This window comes from Rhinoderma darwinii, chromosome 1 (genome assembly GCF_050947455.1).
Source record: "Rhinoderma darwinii isolate aRhiDar2 chromosome 1, aRhiDar2.hap1, whole genome shotgun sequence".
NCBI classification, from domain to species: domain Eukaryota; kingdom Metazoa; phylum Chordata; class Amphibia; order Anura; family Rhinodermatidae; genus Rhinoderma; species Rhinoderma darwinii.
In genome coordinates this window covers 481,614,790-481,639,066 of record NC_134687.1, presented here as the reverse complement: position 1 = coordinate 481,639,066, position 24,277 = coordinate 481,614,790, and the positions used below count along the sequence as shown (strand labels likewise).

At 43.9% G+C, this 24,277-nt stretch overlaps 1 protein-coding gene across 1 annotated transcript in view; it reads right to left on the bottom strand.

Moving 5' to 3' along the window:
• Positions 1-22,368: 22,368 nt before the first annotated feature.
• ATP2A2 (ATPase sarcoplasmic/endoplasmic reticulum Ca2+ transporting 2) overlaps positions 22,369-24,277 on the bottom strand; it is a 44,585-nt gene continuing 42,676 nt past the window's right edge. Inside the window, exon 21 of the mRNA XM_075834532.1 lies at positions 22,369-23,139. The gene's annotated coding sequence lies outside the window, so the exon portion shown is untranslated. The remainder of the gene's footprint in view (positions 23,140-24,277) is intronic.

Below are 24,277 nucleotides of genomic sequence, written 5' to 3'. Positions count from 1 at the left end.
TTTGTCTGTTATGATTCGATTTACGGGGAATGCCCCCGACTGCTGTTTGCATTGTTTTCTGTACAGTTTACCTTTTCTTGTAAACCTTCAATAAACAATAATTGAAACAAAGAAAAAAACGTTTTAAAAAAAAAAAATGATTTTGTCGCCACATTTTGAGATCTATACTTTTTTATTTTTTTAATCGATCGAGAGGTGTGATGGCTCATTTTTTGCGGAACGAGCTGTAGTTTTATCGGTATTATTTTTTGGTACATATAATTTTGTGATGACTTTTTATAAGAAAATTTTGGGGAGATATGTTGACCAAAAAACAAAGATTTTGGTGTTTTAAATGTTTTATATTTTACGGCGTTCACCGTGCACGTTACATAATGCTATAGTTTAATAGTTCAGACTTTTATGGATGCAGCGATACTAATTTTGTTAACTTTTTTTTATTTTTTACATTTCTTCAGAGGAAAAATGGGAAAAGGGGATTTTTTTTAACTTTCCATTTTTATGTTTTTTTCACTACTAAAATCTATATTTGACTTTTTTTTTTTTTTTCTTACACATTTCATTAGTCCCTCTAGGGGACTTGAACCAGCAATTGATCACTGGTACGATATACTGAAATACGTTAGTATATTGTAATTTTTACAGGCCTTCATTAGGCCTCTGGGCTAACATGAAATCCATCATCACCCCCTGATCTCATACGGGGGGGGGGGGGGGAGCCGATGAGCTGTTCAACGCCTCAGATGCTGCGGTCGCGATTGACCGCAGCATTTGACTGGTTAAGCAGCCAATAACAGGGCGATCGCTGTTCCTGGCATTTGGTCTCGGGTGTCGGCTGTAAAACACAGCCGACACCCGCATCGTATGGAGTGCGCTCGACGCGTGTGCGCGCACTATACATTCCCCCTTGCACTACAATGTACCAGACACGTCGTTTTGCGGGAAGGCGTTAAGTGGAAAATTTACCTGAAATTTTCATTTCCTGGAGTCCGTAGGCATCACACTTATGGGTTAAGATACTTCATCTGACCGGATAGAAGAGACATATTACTCAGCAGTAATCAATTAAACAATTAGGAGGTCCCAGGTAACCTTAAATAGAGCCCAAATCCCTTCAGAAAGCGTAACGTATATCGTCCCACGGCAGCACACTTAAGGCAATAAGAATATGGGGGGGGGGGGTGTTAAGCTTTGGATGCTCCCACTAGTATTTTCCTGCCAAAGGTAGAACCTTCAAAAGAAAATAAGTCGAGCCTATAGTGTTTAATGAAGGTCGAGAAAGAAGACCAGGTGGCTGTTTTGCAGACTTGGTCTAAGGGGACATGGCAACTTTCTGCCCATGATGTGGATGTGGACATGGTTGAGTGGGTCCAAATATCTAAGGAGGACTCTAGGCCTTCCAAGGAGTAGCAGTCCCTGATGATTTCTTTGAGCCATCTAGCTAGTGAGGCTTTTCTAGCTTTTCCCCCCTTATTTGGCCCCTGAAATTGGAGAAACAGCCCTTCGGATTGTTTAAAAGGGTCGGTTATTTCTAGATAGGCAAGTAGGGACCTCTTTACGTCTAAGCATTGTGAATCAATAGGGGTATCAGAGGCTGAGTCTACTGATAGGACCGGCAAAACTATCTCTTGATTTAAGTTGGAGCTGGATGGTACTTTTGGTAAGATCCCTGGCATTGTTCTAAGGATAACACACTCGGGCAAAATCCTAAGATAAGGCTCTTTACAGGACAGAGCTTGCAACTCGCCAACCTGCCTTGTGGAGGTAATAACTAAGAATAGGGTTTTATATGAGAGAAGCTTAAGGCTTATACTATGAAGCGGCTCAAATGGGGCACGGCTGACGTGCTTCAAAACAATGGGCAATTCCCAAGAGGGCAGAGGATTGTGATAGTATGGCATTCATTTTTTAACTGCTTTCAGCAATCTGGTAATCAGTGGATGGTTGGAGAACCTCCCCTCTGAATTGGCATTAATGGCCGTTAAATGCACTTTTAATGTATTGGGCTTGAGGCCTTTCTGGTATCCCTCTTGCAGAAACTGTAAAACTGTGGACACTGTATCTTGTGACCTGTCATTGACCTGACACCATTTTGAAAATATAAGCCATATTCGAGAATATATTTTTGTCGTACTGGGTTTCCTGGAGGCTAATAGGGTATTAACTACTTCATCAGAGAAGCCCTTATTTTTTAGATATTGTCGTTCAGTTTCCATGCCGTTAACTGTAACCTGTCTAACGTGGGATGAAACCGATCCTCCTGTAACAGGAGATTTGGACGTAATGGGAGTTTCCAGAAGCTGCCGTTCGAGAGTTTCAACACAAGCGGAAACCATGCCCTTCTGTGCCAATGAAGAATGATCGCTATGGCCTTCACTTTCTCGTCCCTTATTTTCCTCAACACCCGAGAAATTAGAGGGATGGGGGGGGGGGGGGAGACATATATGAAGGTCTTTTCCTAACTCAACGATAAACTGTCTATGGCATATGGGTGATCCGACCTGTTGAGGGAGCAGAACTTCCTTAATTTGGCATTCTTTGCGGTCACCATGACGTCTAAAGATGGTTTGCCCATCTTCCTGGTGATTTGGAGGAAGACTTCCGGATTCAAGCTCCACTCTCCTGGGTGAATCAGTTTCCTGCTCAGCCAATCCACTTTCAGATTCAACACTCCACGAATGTGGACTGCGGAAACTGATCTCAGATTGCGTTCTGCCCTCCGCATAATCTGACTGCATTCCTTTCTGAGAGAATTGCTTCTGGTGCCCCCCTGCTTGTTTATAAAACACTGCGGGGAGGTTGTCCGACTGAATTTGTACATCGTTATGATGGAGTACAGCCTGAAAGTGTAATAGGGCTAGTTTGATTGCCCTGAGCTCCTTCATGTTGGATGAAGGCAGCTGTCGTGTTTGGACCATTTCTTTTACACCCATGATGTTCCCACATGTGCACACCAGCCTGAGCCTGAGGCATCCGTAGTGAAGAGTATCCGATGAACTAGTCTCAGAGATTTGCCTCGATCGAGATGGTAGGGTACCAGCCACCACTGGAGGTCCCGTTTCACATCCGGAGGCAGTGATATTAAGGTGTCGAGTGACACTATTCTCTTGTCCCAATTTTTTAGTATGTTGGATTGTAACATTCGGATGTGTGCCCTTGCCCAGGGTACCGCCTTGATAGCTTGAACGGCAAAGATAGGGGAGTACACTCTCTGACCCCACAGATGATACGGGACTTCCTCCAATGCTCCCTTCCTTATGAAGTCCTGAATAAGACTGAGAGCAATAGGATTTCTTCCTCTGTTTATACAGAATCTGTTCTTTGGAACGGTGTTTAGTTCCAGCGAGTAGCCATTCTGCATGGTGGATCTGACCCAAGCGTCTGTGGACGTTTTTTGCCATAGGTGAACAAACTTTCCTAGTCTTCCACCTACTGGACACTCCTCTCCCTTGGCGTCATGTTAGGATTTCTGTGAAAGGGTGACTTCTTCCTGAAGTAGGGGTTACCATCCTGCTTGCGTTTGAATCTACACTGCGTGTCACCCCCACTAAAATATTTTTGACCCTTAGGGGACCTTTTGGAATGGTTTTGAAAGGTTTTAAATGGCGGCCTCTTTGGAGGACGTGGGTAGGAAACCCCTATTTCATCATTTATTAATTTAAGGATTTCTTCGAGCTGAGGGCTGAAGAGAAAAGAGGGATGAACTGGTAGGGAACAGAAATGATTCTTAGATGGCACGTCCCCTGTCCATTGCTTGATCCAGAGGGTTCTATGCACCATATTAGAGAGAGCCGGGGATCTGGAAGAACACTTCAAGACATCCAGAGACTCATCACACAAAAATTCTGCAGCTACAGGGGGGACTCTGTATGGCGTTATCTACAGGGGGGTTTGTATGGCGTTATCTACAAAGGGGGCTGTATAGTGTTATCTACAGGGGGGGCTGTATAGCATTATCTACAGGGGGGGACTCTGTATGGCGTTCTCTACAGGGGGGGCAGTATGGTGCTAATGCCATACAGCCCCCCCTGTAGGTAACGCTATACCGCCCCCCTGTAGGTAACGCTATACAGCCCCCTGTAGGTAACGCTATACAGCCCCCCCTGTAGGTAACGCTATGCAGCCCCAACCCCCCAAAAAAATCTGACCTACAGTGTGTCCTACAAAAGACATGTATCCCCTATCCATAGGATAGGGGATACATGTGTGATCGCTGGCAGCGATAGGGAGAACGGGGGACCGAAAGTCCCCCCAAGTTCTCCATGACTAACCTCTGACTTCCGGCGTCTGTGCAGTTCAATAAAAATGAAAGGAGCGCTGGTCACGCATGCGCACAAGCGCGACCGGCGCTCCATTCATTTCTATGGAGCTGCCGACACAGACCCCGGAAGTCCGAGGTTTGTGATGGAGAACTTCAGGGGACTTTCAGTCCCCCGTTCTCCCAATGCCAGCGATCACACATGTATCCTCTATCCTGTGGATAGGGGATACATGTCTTTTGTTTAATGGCAGAGCGGGGAGATACCTCCCTCCTCTGCTGTAGTGTTCAGTGGCGTCGCGCTGTAGCAGCCATAGCGGCAGCTAGCGGAGCCTCCGGCCATGGTGGGGGCCCGTGCCGGTGGGCGACACGGGCCCCCACATGGGACTGGCCCCGTAGCAGCCGCTACGCCACTGTTTACACATATTGTGCTTGGATTTCCTTTTACGTTTCCCTTGAGATGCAGGACTTGCCATCTGGGGAAAAAAGGCATGCAATTTACAATCTTATCTGTAAGTGGCCTCAAGGAAGCAAAACTCTTCTCACATTAACACGATGAAAGTTCGGGTTACCTTAATCTCCAGGTTCGAGCAGTGGAACCAGCACCGTAGCCCCGGATTCGCGGTCCTTTCTTGAACTGCCGGGATCCCGCGAGACTTCCATTCTCGCCGGAATCCAGCGTACACCTTAGGTCGGCGGTGGCCATCTTGGGACACCCGTCTGGAGGTGTATGGGATCCACGTCTAGGAGCCGAGGGACAGGTAAAATCTGTATGCCACTCCAAACTGGAAGCGTGGCTTCTCATTACCTCCAGGTAAGATTTTTAGAAGCCAGGCCGAGGTACTGCGGAAACCCCAGTATACAGCCCCCCCCCCATGTCCTCTTGGGTCGCAGCTTAGGGACAGAGGAATCCCCTCCGTATAAAGCATTATGGTATAGATGTCTTCAACTATCCATGTTCCTAGAAGAGAAAAAATACGCTTTCTGAAGGGATTTGGGCTCTATTTAAGACTACCTGGGACCTCCTAATTGTTTAATTGATTACTGCTGAGTAATATGTCTCTTCTATCCAGTCAGGTGAAGTATCTTAATAAGTGTGCTGCCATAGGACAATCAGGAAATGTACAATAAAGGGCTTTTTTTTAATATTGCTCCTGGTAAGTCTCAGTATATTACTATATCACACTGTTAATATAGTTTAACAAAGTACTATATATATATATATATATATATATATATATATATATATATACAGTAAAAGTCAATGCTGGATTATCACGTTTTTTAGATTCTGAAGCATGGAACAGTTATCTCAGAAAAAAAAACACGAAACCCCATAACAATTCGGGTATGTTCACATGGGCTAAACGGCGGAAAAACGGCAGAAAAATTGGAAACAGAACGCCTCCAAACATCTGCCCATTGAATGCAATGGGAAAAACGGCGTTGTGTTCCTATGGGCCGTTTTTTCAAAACGGCCGTGTAAAAAAACGGCAGCAAAACAGAAGTGCCTGTCACTTCTTCTGACGTTTTTGGAGCGGTTTTTCATAGACTCTATAAAAAACAGCTCCAAAAATGTCCATAAAAAACACCACGAAAAACGCCGCGAAAATCGCGAGTGCCATAAAAAACGTCTGAAAATCAGGAGCTGTTTTCTTTTGAGTTTGTGTGTGAACATACCCTTAGGGTATGTGCACATGGCTTATTTTCAGCCATTTTTCGGGCCGTAAACGGCTGAAAAATTGGAGGCAGAACCACTCCAAACATCTGCCCATTGATTTCAATGGGAAAAACAACGTTCTTATTATGACTGAGCGTTTTTTTACGCCCACGAAAATGAAGTGCATATCATTTCTTGAGCCGTTTTTGGAGCCGTTTTTCATTGACTCTATAGAAAAACAGACTAGAATGACTAGAAAATATAGTCAAGACATTGACAAGGTTAGAAATAATGATTTTTATTTGAAATAATTACTGCATTGCAGATCTTGCATAATTTGGAGGTGTGCTTTGGGTCATTGTCCTGTTGTAGGATGAAATTGGCTCGAATCAAGCGCTGTCCACAGGGTATGGCATGGCGTTGCAAAATGGAGTGATAGCCTTCCTTATTCAAAATCCCTTTTACCTTGTACAAATCTCCCACTTTACCAGCACCAAAGCAACCCCATACCATCACATTACCTCCACCATGCTTGACAGATGGCGTCAGGCACTCTTCCAGCATCTTTTCAGTTGTTCTGCATCTCACAAATGTTCTTCTGTGTGATCCAAACACCTCAAACTTCGATTCGTCTGTCCATAACACTTTTTTCCAATCTTCCTCTGTCCAATGTCTGTGTGCTTTTGCCCATATTATTTATATTAATTTGCAGGTACTATTTAATGAACCTGCCAGTTGAGGACCTGTGAGGCATCTATTTCACAAACTAGAGACTCTAATGTACTTGTCTTGCTGCTCAGTTGTGCAGCAGGGCCTCCCACTTCTCTTTCTACTCTGGTTAGAGCCTGTTTGTGCTGTCCTCTGAAGGGAGTAGTACACACCGTTGTAGGAAATCTTCAGTTTCTTGGCAATTTCTCGCATGGAATAGCCTTCATTTCTAAGAACAAGAATAGACTGTCGAGTTTCACATGAAAGCTCTCTTTAACCGAACCCACAAATGTAATGCTCCAGATTCTCAACTAGCTCAAAGGAAGGTCAGTTTTATAGCTCCTCTAAACAGCAAAACTGTTTACAGCGGTGCTAACATAATTGCACAAGGGTTTTCAAGTGTTTTCTAATCATCCATTAGCCTTCTAACACAGTTAGCAAACACAATGTACCATTAGAACACTGGAATTATGGCTGCTGGAAATGGGCCTCTATACACCTATGTAGATATTGCATTAAAAACCAGACGTTTGCAGCTAGAATAGTCATTTAGCACATTAACAATGTATAGAGTGTATTTCTGATTAATTTAATGTTATCTTCATTGAAAAAAACTGTGCTTTTCTTTCAAAAATAAGGACATTTCTAAGTGACCCTAAACTTTTGAACGGTAGTGTACATCTTGGAAAAGTCCTGTGATTCCTCTTCATCTGGTTAAGACTAAACTGAATTGGATTATGGTCAATGACCGTTTACACTGTATGGTCTCAGATAAGGAGGAGCTCTTCCTTCAAGTTTGGCAGCCATGGCGCAGATACCTTGGGACGAGCTCTTAGGTCCATTTTGCCTAGAGGACACCTGACCCTCATTCTCCTGCCTTTCCCCCTCTTTTCGCTCTTTCTTTCTATCCCTCCCTTTTATTCCTTCCTTATTGATTTTTGCTTTTTTGACATGTGGCAATATCTGGAATATATTTGTCTGTTATGATTCGATTTACGGGGAATGCCCCCGACTGCTGTTTGCATTGTTTTCTGTACAGTTTACCTTTTCTTGTAAACCTTCAATAAACAATAATTGAAACAAAGAAAAAAACGTTTTAAAAAAAAAAAATGATTTTGTCGCCACATTTTGAGATCTATAACTTTTTTATTTTTTTAATCGATCGAGAGGTGTGATGGCTCATTTTTTGCGGAACGAGCTGTAGTTTTATCGGTATTATTTTTTGGTACATATAATTTTGTGATGACTTTTTATAAGAAAATTTTGGGGAGATAAGTTGACCAAAAAACAAAGATTTTGGTGTTTTAAATGTTTTATATTTTACGGCGTTCACCGTGCACATTACATAATGCTATAGTTTAATAGTTCAGACTTTTATGGATGCAGCGATACTAATTTTGTTAACTTTTTTTTATTTTTTACATTTCTTCAGAGGAAAAATGGGAAAAGGGGATTTTTTTTAACTTTCCATTTTTATGTTTTTTTCACTACTAAAATCTATATTTGACTTTTTTTTTTTTTTTCTTACACATTTCATTAGTCCCTCTAGGGGACTTGAACCAGCAATTGATCACTGGTACGATATACTGAAATACGTTAGTATATTGTAATTTTTACAGGCCTTCATTAGGCCTCTGGGCTGCCATGAAATCCATCATCACCCCCTGATCTCATACGGGGGGGGGGGAGCCGATGAGCTGTTCAACGCCTCAGATGCTGCGGTCGCGATTGACCGCAGCATTTGACTGGTTAAGCAGCCAATAACAGGGCGATCGCTGTTCCTGGCATTTGGTCTCGGGTGTCGGCTGTAAAACACAGCCGACACCCGCATCGTATGGAGTGCGCTCGACGCGTGTGCGCGCACTATACATTCCCCCTTGCACTACAATGTACCAGACACGTCGTTTTGCGGGAAGGCGTTAAGTGGAAAATTTACCTGAAATTTTCATTTCCTGGAGTCCGTAGGCATCACACTTATGGGTTAAGATACTTCATCTGACCGGATAGAAGAGACATATTACTCAGCAGTAATCAATTAAACAATTAGGAGGTCCCAGGTAACCTTAAATAGAGCCCAAATCCCTTCAGAAAGCGTAACGTATATCGTCCCACGGCAGCACACTTAAGGCAATAAGAATATGGGGGGGGGGGGTGTTAAGCTTTGGATGCTCCCACTAGTATTTTCCTGCCAAAGGTAGAACCTTCAAAAGAAAATAAGTCGAGCCTATAGTGTTTAATGAAGGTCGAGAAAGAAGACCAGGTGGCTGTTTTGCAGACTTGTTCTAAGGGGACATGGCAACTTTCTGCCCATGATGTGGATGTGGACATGGTTGAGTGGGTCCAAATATCTAAGGAGGACTCTAGGCCTTCCAATGAGTAGCAGTCCCTGATGATTTCTTTGAGCCATCTAGCTAGTGAGGCTTTTCTAGCTTTTCCCCCCTTATTTGGCCCCTGAAATTGGAGAAACAGCCCTTCGGATTGTTTAAAAGGGTCGGTTATTTCTAGATAGGCAAGTAGGGACCTCTTTACGTCTAAGCATTGTGAATCAATAGGGGTATCAGAGGCTGAGTCTACTGATAGGACCGGCAAAACTATCTCTTGATTTAAGTTGGAGCTGGATGGTACTTTTGGTAAGATCCCTGGCATTGTTCTAAGGATAACACACTCGGGCAAAATCCTAAGATAAGGCTCTTTACAGGACAGAGCTTGCAACTCGCCAACCTGCCTTGTGGAGGTAATAACTAAGAATAGGGTTTTATATGAGAGAAGCTTAAGGCTTATACTATGAAGCGGCTCAAATGGGGCACGGCTGACGTGCTTCAAAACAATGGGCAATTCCCAAGAGGGCAGAGGATTGTGATAGTATGGCCTTCATTTTTTAACTGCTTTCAGCAATCTGGTAATCAGTGGATGGTTGGAGAACCTCCCCTCTGAATTGGCATTAATGGCCGTTAAATGCACTTTTAATGCATTGGGCTTGAGGCCTTTCTGGTATCCCTCTTGCAGAAGCTGTAAAACTGTGGACACTGTATCTTGTGACCTGTCATTGACCTGACACCATTTTGAAAATATAAGCCATATTCGAGAATATATTTTTGTCGTACTGGGTTTCCTGGAGGCTAATAGGGTATTAACTACTTCATCAGAGAAGCCCTTATTTTTTAGATATTGTCGTTCAGTTTCCATGCCGTTAACTGTAACCTGTCTAACGTGGGATGAAACCAATCCTCCTGTAACAGGAGATTTGGACGTAATGGGAGTTTCCAGAAGTTGCCGTTCGAGAGTTTCAACACAAGCGGAAACCATGCCCTTCTGTGCCAATGAAGAATGATCGCTATGGCCTTCACTTTCTCGTCCCTTATTTTCCTCAACACCCGAGAAATTAGAGGGATGGGGGGGGGGGGGAGACATATATGAAGGTCTTTTCCTAACTCAACGATAAACTGTCTATGGCATATGGGTGATCCGACCTGTTGAGGGAGCAGAACTTCCTTAATTTGGCATTCTTTGCGGTCACCATGACGTCTAAAGATGGTTTGCCCATCTTCCTGGTGATTTGGAGGAAGACTTCCGGATTCAAGCTCCACTCTCCTGGGTGAATCAGTTTCCTGCTCAGCCAATCCACTTTCAGATTCAACACTCCACGAATGTGGACTGCGGAAACTGATCTCAGATTGCGTTCTGCCCTCCGCATAATCTGACTGCATTCCTTTCTGAGAGAATTGCTTCTGGTGCCCCCCTGCTTCTTTATAAAACACTGCGGGGAGGTTGTCCGACTGAATTTGTACATCGTTATGATGGAGTACAGCCTGAAAGTGTAATAGGGCTAGTTTGATTGCCCTGAGCTCCTTCATGTTGGATGAAGGCAGCTGTCGTGTTTGGACCATTTCTTTTACACCCATGATGTTCCCACATGTGCACACAAGCCTGAGCCTGAGGCATCCGTAGTGAAGAGTATCCGATGAACTAGTCTCAGAGATTTGCCTCGATCGAGATGGTAGGGTACCAGCCACCACTGGAGGTCCTGTTTCACATCCGGAGGCAGTGATATTAAGGTGTCGAGTGACACTATTCTCTTGTCCCAATTTTTTAGTATGTTGGATTGTAACATTCGGATGTGTGCCCTTGCCCAGGGTACCGCCTTGATAGCTTGAACGGCAAAGATAGGGGAGTACACTCTCTGACCCCACAGATGATACGGGACTTCCTCCAATGCTCCCTTCCTTATGAAGTCCTGAATAAGACTGAGAGCAATAGGATTTCTTCCTCTGTTTATACAGAATCTGTTCTTTGGAACGGTGTTTAGTTCCAGCGAGTAGCCATTCTGCATGGTGGATCTGACCCAAGCGTCTGTGGACGTTTTTTGCCATAGGTGAACAAACTTTCCTAGTCTTCCACCTACTGGACACTCCTCTCCCTTGGCGTCATGTTAGGATTTCTTTGAAAGGGTGACTTCTTCCTGAAGTAGGGGTTACCATCCTGCTTGCGTTTGAATCTACACTGCGTGTCACCCCCACTAAAATATTTTTGACCCTTAGGGGACCTTTTGGAATGGTTTTGAAAGGTTTTAAATGGCGGCCTCTTTGGAGGACGTGGGTAGGAAACCCCTATTTCATCATTTATTAATTTAAGGATTTCTTCGAGCTGAGGGCTGAAGAAAAAAGAGGGATGAACTGGTAGGGAACAGAAATGATTCTTAGGGGGGATTCACACGAGCGTGTATTCGGTCCGTGCGGGCCGCGTGGTTTTCACGCGGCACGCATGGACCAATACAAGTCTATGGGGCAGTACAGACAGTCCGTGCTTTTTGCGCAGCGTTTGTCTGCTGCGCAAAATGCGCGACAGGTTCAATAACTCTGCGTATTTCGCGCATCACGCACCCATTGAAGTCAATGGGTGCGTGAAAATCACGCGCACCACACGGAAGCACTTCCGTTGGACGAGCGTGATTCGCGCAACAGCAGTGAAAAGGATGAATGAAAACCGAAAAGCACCACGTGCTTTTCTGTTTCCGAACATCCAAACGGAGTGTCTTTGCGATGAGCGAAGCCGGACAAGCGTACCGAACTTCACCGGGTTCGGCCAAACTCGTTTTGGCCGATCCCGGCAAAAAAATTATCGGTACGCGACGTCAGGAGATAGTCACTGTCCATGGTGCTGCAAGAGTTAAACTGTTTCAGCACCATGGACAGTGACTTGCGATCCCAAAATACATTAACCTGTAAAAAAAAAACGAAGTTCTAACTTACCGATTACTCCTGTCTCCTTCCTGCAGTCCGACCTCCCGGGATGACACTTCAGTTCAAGTGACAGCTCCAGCCAATCACAGGCCAAGCACAGGCTGCAGCCAATCACAGGCTGCAGCGGTCACTTGGACTGCTGTGTCATCCAGGGAGGAGGGGCCCGATGTCAAGAGAGGCGCGTCACCAAGGACGCGTCACCAAGGACGCGTCACCAAGGCAACGGCCGGGAAGTTCTCGGTAAGTAGGAACTTTATCTTTTTTTTTTACAGGTTTTTCGCTGTTGTGTTCGGCATTCACTGTCGAGGGTGCTGAAAGATTTAGCTCTTTCAGCACCTTGGACAGTGACGGCCGTTGACAAGCCTCATCTCTATGATGCCGGCTGCGCGAAAATCACGCAGCCGCGCATCAGACACGCATGACACACGCAGCTGTCAACTGGTTTTTGCGCTCGCAAAACGCTGCGTTGTTTGCGCGCGCAAAAACGCAACGTTCGTGTGAATCTCCCCTTAGATGGCACGTCCCCTGTCCATTGCTTGATCCAGAGGGTTCTATGCACCATATTAGAGAGAGCCGGGGATCTGGAAGAACACTTCAAGACATCCAGAGACTCATCACACAAAAATTCTGCAGCTACAGGGGGGACTCTGTATGGCGTTATCTACAGGGGGGTGTGTATGGCGTTATCTACAAAGGGGGCTGTATAGTGTTATCTACAGGGGGGGCTGTATAGCATTATCTACAGGGGGGGGACTCTGTATGGCGTTCTCTACAGGGGGGGCAGTATGGTGCTAATGCCATACAGCCCCCCTGTAGGTAACGCTATACCGCCCCCCTGTAGGTAACGCTATACAGCCCCCTGTAGGTAACGCTATACAGCCCCCCCATTAGGTAACGCTATGCAGCCCCAACCCCCCAAAAAAATCTGACCTACAGTGTGTCCTACAAAAGACATGTATCCCCTATCCATAGGATAGGGGATACATGTGTGATCGCTGGCAGCGATAGGGAGAACGGGGGACCGAAAGTCCCCCCAAGTTCTCCATGACTAACCTCTGACTTCCGGCGTCTGCGCAGTTCAATAAAAATGAAAGGAGCGCTGGTCACGCATGCGCACAAGCGCGACCGGCGCTCCATTCATTTCTATGGAGCTGCCGACACAGACCCCGGAAGTCCGAGGTTTGTGATGGAGAACTTCAGGGGACTTTCAGTCCCCCGTTCTCCCAATGCCAGCGATCACACATGTATCCTCTATCCTGTGGATAGGGGATACATGTCTTTTGTTTAATGGCAGAGCGGGGAGATACCTCCCTCCTCTGCTGTAGTGTTCAGTGGCGTCGCGCTGTAGCAGCCATAGCGGCAGCTAGCGGAGCCTCCAGCCATGGTGGGGGCCCGTGCCGGTGGGCGACACGGGCCCCCACATGGGACTGGCCCCGTAGCAGCCGCTACGCCACTGTTTACACATATTGTGCTTGGATTTCCTTTTACGTTTCCCTTGAGATGCAGGACTTGCCATCTGGGGAAAAAAGGCATGCAATTTACAATCTTATCTGTAAGTGGCCTCAAGGAAGCAAAACTCTTCTCACATTAACACGATGAAAGTTCGGGTTACCTTAATCTCCAGGTTCGAGCAGTGGAACCAGCACCGTAGCCCCGGATTCGCGGTCCTTTCTTGAACTGCCGGGATCCCGCGAGACTTCCATTCTCGCCGGAATCCAGCGTACACCTTAGGTCGGCGGTGGCCATCTTGGGACACCCGTCTGGAGGTGTATGGGATCCACGTCTAGGAGCCGAGGGACAGGTAAAATCTGTATGCCACTCCAAACTGGAAGCGTGGCTTCTCATTACCTCCAGGTAAGATTTTTAGAAGCCAGGCCGAGGTACTGCGGAAACCCCAGTATACAGCCCCCCCCCCATGTCCTCTTGGGTCGCAGCTTAGGGACAGAGGAATCCCCTCCGTATAAAGCATTATGGTATAGATGTCTTCAACTATCCATGTTCCTAGAAGAGAAAAAATACGCTTTCTGAAGGGATTTGGGCTCTATTTAAGACTACCTGGGACCTCCTAATTGTTTAATTGATTACTGCTGAGTAATATGTCTCTTCTATCCAGTCAGGTGAAGTATCTTAATAAGTGTGCTGCCATAGGACAATCAGGAAATGTACAATAAAGGGCTTTTTTTTTAATATTGCTTCTGGTAAGTCTCAGTATATTACTATATCACACTGTTAATATAGTTTAACAAAGTACTATATATATATATATATATATATATATATATATATATATATATATATATATATATATATATACAGTAAAAGTCAATGCTGGATTATCAAGTTTTTTAGATTCTGAAGCATGGAACAGTTATCTCAGAAAAAAAACCACGAAACCCCATAACAATTCGGGTATGTTCACATGGGCTAAACGGCGGAAAAACGGCAGAAAAATTGGAAACAGAACGCCTCCAAACATCTGCCCATTGAATGCAATGGGAAAAACGGCGTTGTGTTCCTATGGGCCGTTTTTCAAAACGGCCGTGTAAAAAAACGGCAGCAAAACAGAAGTGCCTGTCACTTCTTCTGACGTTTTTATAGAGTCTATGAAAAACAGCTCCAAAAATGTCCATAAAAAACACCACGAAAAACGCAGCGAAAATCGCGAGTGCCATAAAAAACGTCTGAAAATCAGGAGCTGTTTTCTTTTGAGTTTGTGTGTGAACATACCCTTAGGGTATGTGCACATGGCTTATTTTCAGCCGTTTTTCGGGCCGTAAACGGCTGAAAAATTGGAGGCAGAACCACTCCAAACATCTGCCCATTGATTTCAATGGGAAAAACAACGTTCTTATTATGACTGAGCGTTTTTTTACGCCCACGAAAATGAAGTGCATATCATTTCTTGAGCCGTTTTTGGAGCCGTTTTTCATTGACTCTATAGAAAAACAGCTCCAAAAACGTCCGTAAAAAACGCAGTGAAAATGCGAGTTTGAATAAAAAGCGGCTGAAAATCAGGAGCTGTTTTCCGAGGAAATTTTCAGAAGTTTTTTAGTAAGCGTGTGCACATACACTTATTCCTTGCTGGCATCTTTAAATTTTACTTTTATTAGAATATTTACTTGAAATGTATCATGGGTCATTATTGGATCTGCAGCAGTGGTGTAGCTATAGGGGTCGCAGTTGCGACCGGGCCCCTAAGCCTGGGGGGCCCCCGTTGCGATACAGCATGCTTTTTAAAAATTTATTTTCTGTGCCGTGAAGCCGGCACTTCCTGGTTACGGTCACATGGTACACTTAGTGTAATATGTGACCATGTTGTAACGTGACACGTCTTACAGCCAGTGCAGTGGAAGAGCAGGTGCAGAGGACTCCAGGTGAGCTGCAGAGTCTGTATTGTAATGTATTGTGTTGTGTTGTGTTGTGTTGTATTGTAATGTATTGTGTTGTATTGTGCTGTTTACGGTGGAGACTGGGGGCCCGTTAAATTACAGCCCCCCCTCCTCTCTCCACCGCAAACTCAACAATACAACACAATACATTATACACTGTGGGTCGCGTCCCCCTGGGGATTAGTGTGAAGACCTTCAGGGGGTCGCGAGTCACTCACCGAGGTCCCGGTTCCATTCAATGCTGGAGCAAGGAGCTGACGTCTCCTTGATCCAGCATTCACTGTGCCCTGAGCGGCTCGACGCAGGCAGGCGGGATGTAGCGACATCATCGTGCCTGCCTACGCTGAGTCACTCATAGCACACACCGGAGGGGGCGAAGGAACGGGGATAGGTAAGTAATTATGATATTTTTCTATTATGCACATATGGGGGCATTATACTGTATGGGGGACTGATATTGCAGGGGAGGCATTATACTGCATGGGGGGCTGATAAGATGGGGGGCATTATACTGCATGGGGGCTGATATGGGGGAATTATACTTTATGGGGGGCATTATACTGTATGGGTAGCTCATATGGGGGGCATTATACTGTATGGGTAGCTCATATGGGGGGCATTATACTGTATGGGGAGCTCATATGGGGGGCATTATACTGTATGGGGAGCTCATATGGGGCATTATACTGTATGGGGAGCTCCTATGGGGGCATTATACTGTATGGGGAGCTGATATAGGGGGCATTACACTGTATGGGGAGCTCATATGGGGGGCATTATACTGTATGGGAGCTGATATGGGAGGCATTATACTGTATGGGGAGCTGATATGGAGGGGCATTATACTGTATGGGGAGCATTATACTGTATGGGAAGCTCATATGGGGGGCATTATACTGTATGGGGGCTGATATGGGGGGCACTATAATGTATGGGGGCAGCTATGTGGGGCATTATACTGTGGGGGCTGATATGGGGAGCATTATACGGTATGGGGCTGTTATGGGGGGCATTATAAGTTATGGGGCATTATACTGTGTGGGGGTAGCTATGGGAGCATTATACTATGGGGGCTGTTGGGCAAGGCGTCTGGGTATAGGTGCGCGCATGGGTCTGATGATGGTGGTGTTGGGGAGCCCAAGCTGAATTCTTGCACCCGGACCTACGAGCCTTTAGCTATTCCCCTGATCTGCAGTAGATGTGGATAGGTTAGGCTCTGTTCACATCTGCGTCAGAGACCCCCGTTAGGGGCCTCTATCGCAGATCTGGCCGAGAATACCTGAAACAACAGCCGTACTGCGCTATTATTTCTGGTAAAGCCGACGGAACACATGAAAGTCAATGGGTTCCGTCAGCCGCTTTCGGTTTTCCCTTGTTTTGCGCCAAAAATAAATTTCTATTGTATATACATTGATCAGCCATAACATTAAAACCACTGACTGGTAAAGTGAATAACATTGATTATTCTGTTACATATGCGCCTGTCAGGGATATATTAGGCAGAAAGTACACAGTCAGTTATTCAAGTTGATGTATTGTAGGAAAAATGGTCAAGCAGAAGGATCTGAGTGACTTTGGCAAGAGCCAAAGTATAAGGGTATGTTCACACGCACTGTTTTCGGACATAATTCAGGCGTTTCACGCCTTGAATTACGCCTGAAAAACGGCTCCATTACGCCTACAAACATCCGCCCATTGCGTTCAATGGGTTTTACGATGTTCTGTTTCCACAAGGTGTTATTTTACGCGTCGCTGTCAAAATACGTAAAAAGACGCCCGTGAAAAAGAAGTGCATGTCACTTCTTGGGACGTTTTTCATTGACTCCATTGAAAAACAGCTCCAATAACGTCCGTAAAATACACTGCGAAAAACGCAAGTCGCTACAAAAACGTCTGAAAATCAGGAGCTGTTTTCGCCTGAAAACAGCTCCGTATTCTCAGACGTATTTTGCTAAGCCGTGTGAACATACCCTAATGGTTAACGACTGGGTCAGAGCGTTGTATATGTTCAGTATTCTGTCAGGATTTAGGCAATTATTCATTCTGCCAGCAAAGAATGTGAATGGGGTATTTTATACCACATCCACAAGCGCAGGAAAATATCCACGCAAAATAGTGAACAGTTGCATGTTCATTGTTGGCAGGGATTTGGCGCTGAAAGGCTGCCAAATTAGTTCCATTGAATTACTATGCGCGGCAGAAACCTGAATGTCAGCTCCGGATTTATGAAAAACATGCCAAATCTGCCTATGGAAATATTCGTGGTGTTGGAGTATCAGAATTTCTGAAATATTTCAGTCAAAAGTAATTGTCTTATATATTGTCGGCAAATTACACATTGCAAATACACTATATGGATAAAAATATTGGGACATCTGCACATTACACCCACAGAAGCTTTTATGACATCCCATTCTAAATCCATAGACATTAATATGGAGTTGGTCACCATGAGAACTAAAACATCTTCCACTCTTCTGGGAAGGCTTTCTACAAGATGTTGGAGTGTCTGTGGGAATTTTTCTCAACCATACAGAAGAGCCTTTGTGAGGTCAAACACTGATGTTGGAGGAGAGGGCCTGGCTCGCTAGCTTTGTTCTAGATCATCTCAAATATGTTTTATGGGGTTTAGGTGAGGGCTCTATGTGGGCCAGTGAAGTTCTTCTACATCAATCTCATCCAACCATGCCTTTATGGACCTCGCTTTATGCACTGGGGCACAGTCATGCTGGAATAGAAAAGGGCCTTCCCTAAAGTGCACCCACAAAGTTGGAAGCACACAATTGTCCACAATGTCTTGGTATGCTGAAGTAATAAGCTGTCCTTTCACTGGGACTAAGGGGCCTCGGCCAACCCCCCAAATAAGAACCCCATAGCATTATCCTTCCTCCAAACTTTACAGTTGGCACAATGCAGTCAAGCAGGTAACGTTCTCCTGGCATTTTCCAAACCCAGACTTGTGTTCTGTGGAGTGACAAATCACTCTTCTCTATCTGGCAGTCTGATGGACGGTTCCACTGCTCCAGGGTCCAGTGGTGGCATGCTTTACACCACTCCATCCGATGCTCGGCAAGGCTGGCATGCAGCTGCTCAGCCATGGAAACCATGGAGCTCAAGGATCATAGTTTTTGTGCGGTTCTTAATGACAGTGGAGATTTGGATCTCTGCAGTTATTGAGTCAGCAGTTATTTGCCTCAGCACTCAGCGATCCCGCTTTGTAAGGGTATGTTCACACGGCCTATTTACGGACGTAATTCGGGCGTTTTTGCCCCGAATTACGTCCGAAAATAGCGCCTCAATAGCGCTGACAAACATCTGCCCATTGTCTGTTCACACGAGGCGTATATTTACGCGCCGCTGTCAAATGACGGCGCGTAAAGACGCCCGCGTCAAAGAAGTGACCTGTCACTTCTTTGGCCGTAATTGGAGCAGTTATTCATTGACTCCAATGAATAGCAGCGCTAATTACGGCCGTAATGGACGCGGCGTTCAAGCGCCTGCACATGCCGGTACGGCTGAAATTACAGGGATGTTTTCAGGCTGAAACATCCCCGTAATTTCAGCCGTAACGGACGCCCTCGTGTGAACATACCCTAACATTACATGGTCTGCAAGTTTGTGGATGAGTTGTGGCATATCTAGGAGGGAAGATATTTCACGAACTGACTTGTTGCAACAGTGGCATCCTATTACATTACCACGCTGGACTTCTCGGAGATCTTTAGAACGACCCATTCTATCCACAAATGTTTGTAAAGGCGACTGCATGGCTAGGGGCTTTATTTTAGATACATGGGGCAATGGGACTGAATGAAAAACCTGAAATCAATGATTAAGAGGTGTCCCCCAATACCTTTGTACATATAGTGTCTTAAAGAACAAACTGTGCCATTATTTAGTATTATACTAGGTTTACATTCAGGAACAAACGATAAAAACGGAGGCTCCTTAATACAATGTGTAAAGGTTAAATCGCATGTCGGCGTTTGTTTGTCAGTCATTGTTTGTCAGTAATTACAAATGACTGGCATGTCAGAGAGTGGTGTGAACCAAGCATGACCTTGGCAGAGAATCTATGCCTGGCTGATTTAATAGCTGTTGGGGACACAGCTCCGCACACACCTCATGGAGATGTAAACATTGCGTCTTGGAATTCAGTCTGGTGATACTATTTTTGAATAGCTTTCTACTCTTTGACAGGGAGCTGTGGTCATTAATTTTATTACTGGCTGTGGGATTGGAACTGATACTACGACGAAGGTAAAAGATAGGGAGATATACAGTACTCAAAAAAAAAATTAATAGGACTGTAACCCCCAGACTATGTCCTAAATGTTGAAGGTGTTCTGCTGAGTGAAATGTTATTAGGGGTTGGCTTACTTCTTAGCGGAGGTTGTATTAGGTGCCAGTTAGCGGGTGTCTATGATGAAAAGTATTGAGATTGTCGCTGAAGTGGCGTAAAGAACTGCAAAGATTGAAGACTTTACTGGTTAAAAGTGGGGGGGGGGATTGATCATAACCGATCATTTTAGTAATATTTGCATAATGATAAATCCCCTTTGCAAACACCACACATTAATGCACATGGTACAGGGAAATTGCTTTGTAAATGCCATAAAAAAAAAAAACATAGGGATATTTGGTGCTTTAGTTTAGGAGGAAAGACAAAAACTAAACCTGCAGTTCTTAACCTCGGAGTAAACTGAACTTGTAACGATCCTATTCACAGCTCTACAAAAGTTGCCATTGAAAAACAACAGTCTATGCAGAAAACTGCACGGATGAACATACAGTGGCAGTAAATGAATGTGCCAACCAGAAGAAAATCATTACGTGTTCGCTGGATCCTAACATTGAACTTTATACATTTGATTCTCGCTAGGGGATGCCAGTAAGTCAAGTCAAACTGGTTTCCTGAGAAAGGGACTACTACTACTTGAGGGTCCCCCAATTTATGTCCGGTTATGGTGCTGACTGTGGTGAGTCACATCAGGGAAAAGGGACCAGAGCAGAGTTATAAAGGAATGTACATTATAAACGCTATTATTTTCTTAGGTCGAGGATGGTTGGTTTCAAGGAAGATCCCTTTTAGTTTTAAACCACAGATTGTACAATGGTCAGCTGGTCCTTTGTTGTGTTGTGTTTTTTTTTTTTTTTTTTAATTACTTCTACTCAATACTTCGATCGCAAGGAAAGAAAATATTACTATACAGCATCTCTTTATTATTGGCTTCTCCTACAATGGGGAGAAATATTTTACCTCCAGCCACTGTCTGAGAAGCAGAACCGTTAACTATACAACACGGCTGTAATGCAAGAGTGACAATGATAATTTTGCACTTTCAAAACACTTTTAACCCCTTAACGACCAAGCTATTTTTTTTACGTTTTTCCATCGTCTCATTCAAAGCGCAATAACTTTTATTTTTGCGTCAACATAGATGTATAAGGCCTTGTTTTTTTGTGGGACATGCTATATTTTTTTTATTTTTTTTTTAATAGCACCACTTTAGGGTACATAAGTGTTAACTTTATTTTTTTTGGGGGGGGGGGGGGGGGGGGGGAAGAGATAGAAAAAACCCCAGCAATTTCACCACACTTTTTTACATCCTAAATTTACGCCATTTACGGTGTGGTATAAATAACACAATAACTTTATTCAGCGGATTGTTACGATACCAAATTTATATACATTTTGTATGTTTTACTACTTTTACACAGTAAACACTTTGTTTTGTTTTTTTTTATTTTTTTTTTACACCGATACAGCTGTATGAGGGTTTTTTTTTTTTTTTTTTGCGGGACAACTTGTTTTTATTGGTACCAATTTGGAGTATATGTGACTTTTTGATCAGTTGATCACATTTTTTTTTTTTTAAGGCAGGATTCACCGAAAACAGAAATTTTTGCCATAGAAGACACCGGCACTCTGCGATCACACGCAGGATGCTGTTTGGTTTTGGAGGGAGGGAGCTCCCTCTTTCAACCCCTCAGATGCGGCGCTCGCTATTGAGCGCCGCATCTGAGGGGTTAAACTGGCGAGATTGATACGGAGCAGGGCTGCTCCCAGCCCTCAAGCAGAGAGATTGAACAGCTCCCTGCTGTTTATTTATTCCGATGCAGCGTCGTGAAAAGGCATACGCAATGGAAGCCCATTAGTGACCGCCGTGAAAAGGCGTATTGGCGGTCACTAATGGGTTAAACTGCTAGTGTTTTAAACCGCAGAACAAAACACCCTTACGGAGGCAGTGTTTCCTATTTGCTTCTGAGGGAGAAAAAAAGAAAGCCTTCTGTGGTGCCTCGTAAGGGTATGTTCACATGCAGTAGCAAAATACGTCTGAAATTACAGCGCTGTTTTCACCTGAAAACAGCTCCTGATTTTCAGACGTTTTTGTAACTACTCGTGTTTTTCGCTGCGTATTTTACAGACGTTATTGGAGCTGTTTTTCAATGGAGTCAATGAAAAACAGCTCCAAAAACATGCCACGAAGTGACATGCACTTCTTTTTCGCGGGCGTCTTTTTACGCGCCATCTTTTGACAGCAACGTGTAAAATAACACCTTGTGGGAACAGAACATTGTAAAAACCATTGAAAGCAATGGGCAGATGTTTGTAGGCGTAACTCAAGGCGTAAAACGCCCAAATTACGTCTGAAAACAGTGCGTGTGAACATACCCTAAAGGTGTTTAGTACAGACGCAATATGGCCATAGCAGTCCATCGGTGCCATTTTATGGAACGGTGCAATGCAGATCTGTAATACGGCTGTATACGTGGGTTCTCAAGCAGTTTCCCTGTCTCCATCCCCAGTGTCTCGCAACAGTATCACCACTTTAAATGTGAGTAAAGTCAATTGTGTGAATCCAACATCAGGCGTGAAGCCTGTTGATAAATGGCAGTCTCCATGCTGACTGTCTTATTAGGTTGGATTTACACATTGCAGTAATTTGCCAATGTCAAAAAATGTGAGGCAAAACGAAACAGTATTTTACCGAGCATTGCAGCGGCTTTGCAATGTAGTTCACATGCAAGGAAGAATAATTCCAATTACCTATTCTATTGTATACAAGGCTAAAAAAATAAATTTAAAAAAAATACAATTCAGCCACTGTCTTTATAGTAGAACAAAACTTTTATTTATCGGAAACCATGTCTTTATGATGCTTAGGTCAGCAACAACTGAATTTATTTACAATTGTCTAGGGGCCAAACATGCGTTTGTAGCAACTGACATGGTTTTCTTGAATTCGAAGCATCACAGTAAATCGTATTGCACCAAAAAGTTTATCTGCTTTAGAATTTAATAAGTTACATTATTACAGTGCAAAAATGACATTTGCACACTTAAAAAGTTAAAAAACAAAAACTTATGAAATGGTGACCTAGAGATTTACATTTTAAACATTCAACATTTGTAGCGTTTGAATGAGTTTATAAATAGAACAAGTGCATATGGTACATAGCGGTTTATAAAGGAAAGGATACAGTACAGATATCTGGCTACTTACAACGGAAAGCATGCACTACAATGATATTGTACATGAACGGATGACATCTTGCATGGCGAAACACAGACACTTGGCTGCTTAGATGATCTTCTCGTTTCATTTGTTGCTAGAGGGGCCTCCAACACTCCAGTTCAAGGTTTACCCTCTAGCAGCAAAATATATTATCTTCACTGTGCACGGAATGATCAGACGCCTCCGTGGAATCTTCCATCACATTTTATTGTGAAGTGGTTTTGTATTTTAGCACAATTTGAAGCACATGCCTTTTCTTGTCTCCATTTACTTTGAAAACTGCCTCTAAACACACACATGCACGCAATATAAGCAACCTTACATCTCTGCACAATTGTTTAAGAAGGGGATTACTCCAGTTGTTCTGAAAAGGAAAGAAGAAATATTACATCAGCGGTTTGGAAGTCTGCAGATTATCAGGCTTGTAAGAGAATACAGCGCACCTGAATATGCATATTGTAGAGCCCAGGACTAGATTCTAATGTATAGAGGACATGCCAGATAAAACACATACGTGGTGCCTCAAACAGGCTTTACTATGGTCCTCCTTACATGGACTGAATACTGAAAAGATCAAATCGGATTGGAATAAAAACCTACTCTAGGACCTAATGAACTTGTATTACATTGCAACGTCACACTGGCCTATAAAATATGGTGCTAAATGGCCATCACGCTCTAAAAATAGGAATTGTATTTAGTCTGAAGGTCAGCATGGTCTACATATGCCGGCACTTTGTTGTTTAAGGTTTTTTTTTTTTTACCCGTATTTTTATTCGCTTCAGTATTTTCTCCCATATTGTAAATACGGATCCATAGTAGGAATGTCATGTATCAGATTTTGAAATATCATATACGATATCTCTATGGAAATTTGCATAACGATCACTGACAAGTATATAGAGAAGTGGAATTATTTTATAGGCACTGCTCAACTTTCTGCAGACGCAATCATGTATACCGCTTTGGCAGGAAGCTCACTGACTGGCACGTAGTGGGTGGGGGTACTACATGTCAGATGTGGTTCACCAGTTAAAGAAGAGGTTCTTCAGCAGCTGCAGTGCATTATACAGTTCCGTGTCTCCAACTCAGATGCTGAAGACTTTTTTTTTGTTTTAGACAAGACGGAGGCGGTTTTATCTCAATAAATGGTGGACAAAAAGAGCTTCTGCAGCATGGAAGGTGCGTGTATATAAATGCACGCCACCTGTGGCTTTGTGCTGATCTATCAAAGAATTCCTTGGTGGTTTCTAATATTCTATATTAAAAAGGTACAATAAAAGGGGACAAACATTATGACTACGTTTTTACAGATATGGGAAGAATAGAGCCATCATATGACATTCAATGGAGCATGCTCTGCATTGCAAATACAGAATTAATGCATAGAAATAGCTCCATAGATTGGCTCTATATTTGGGATATACAATTCACAGGTGTAAAGGGGGCTGTGAGATTTAGACAAGATTTGTAGAACTAAAAGATCTAGAATAATCTTACTA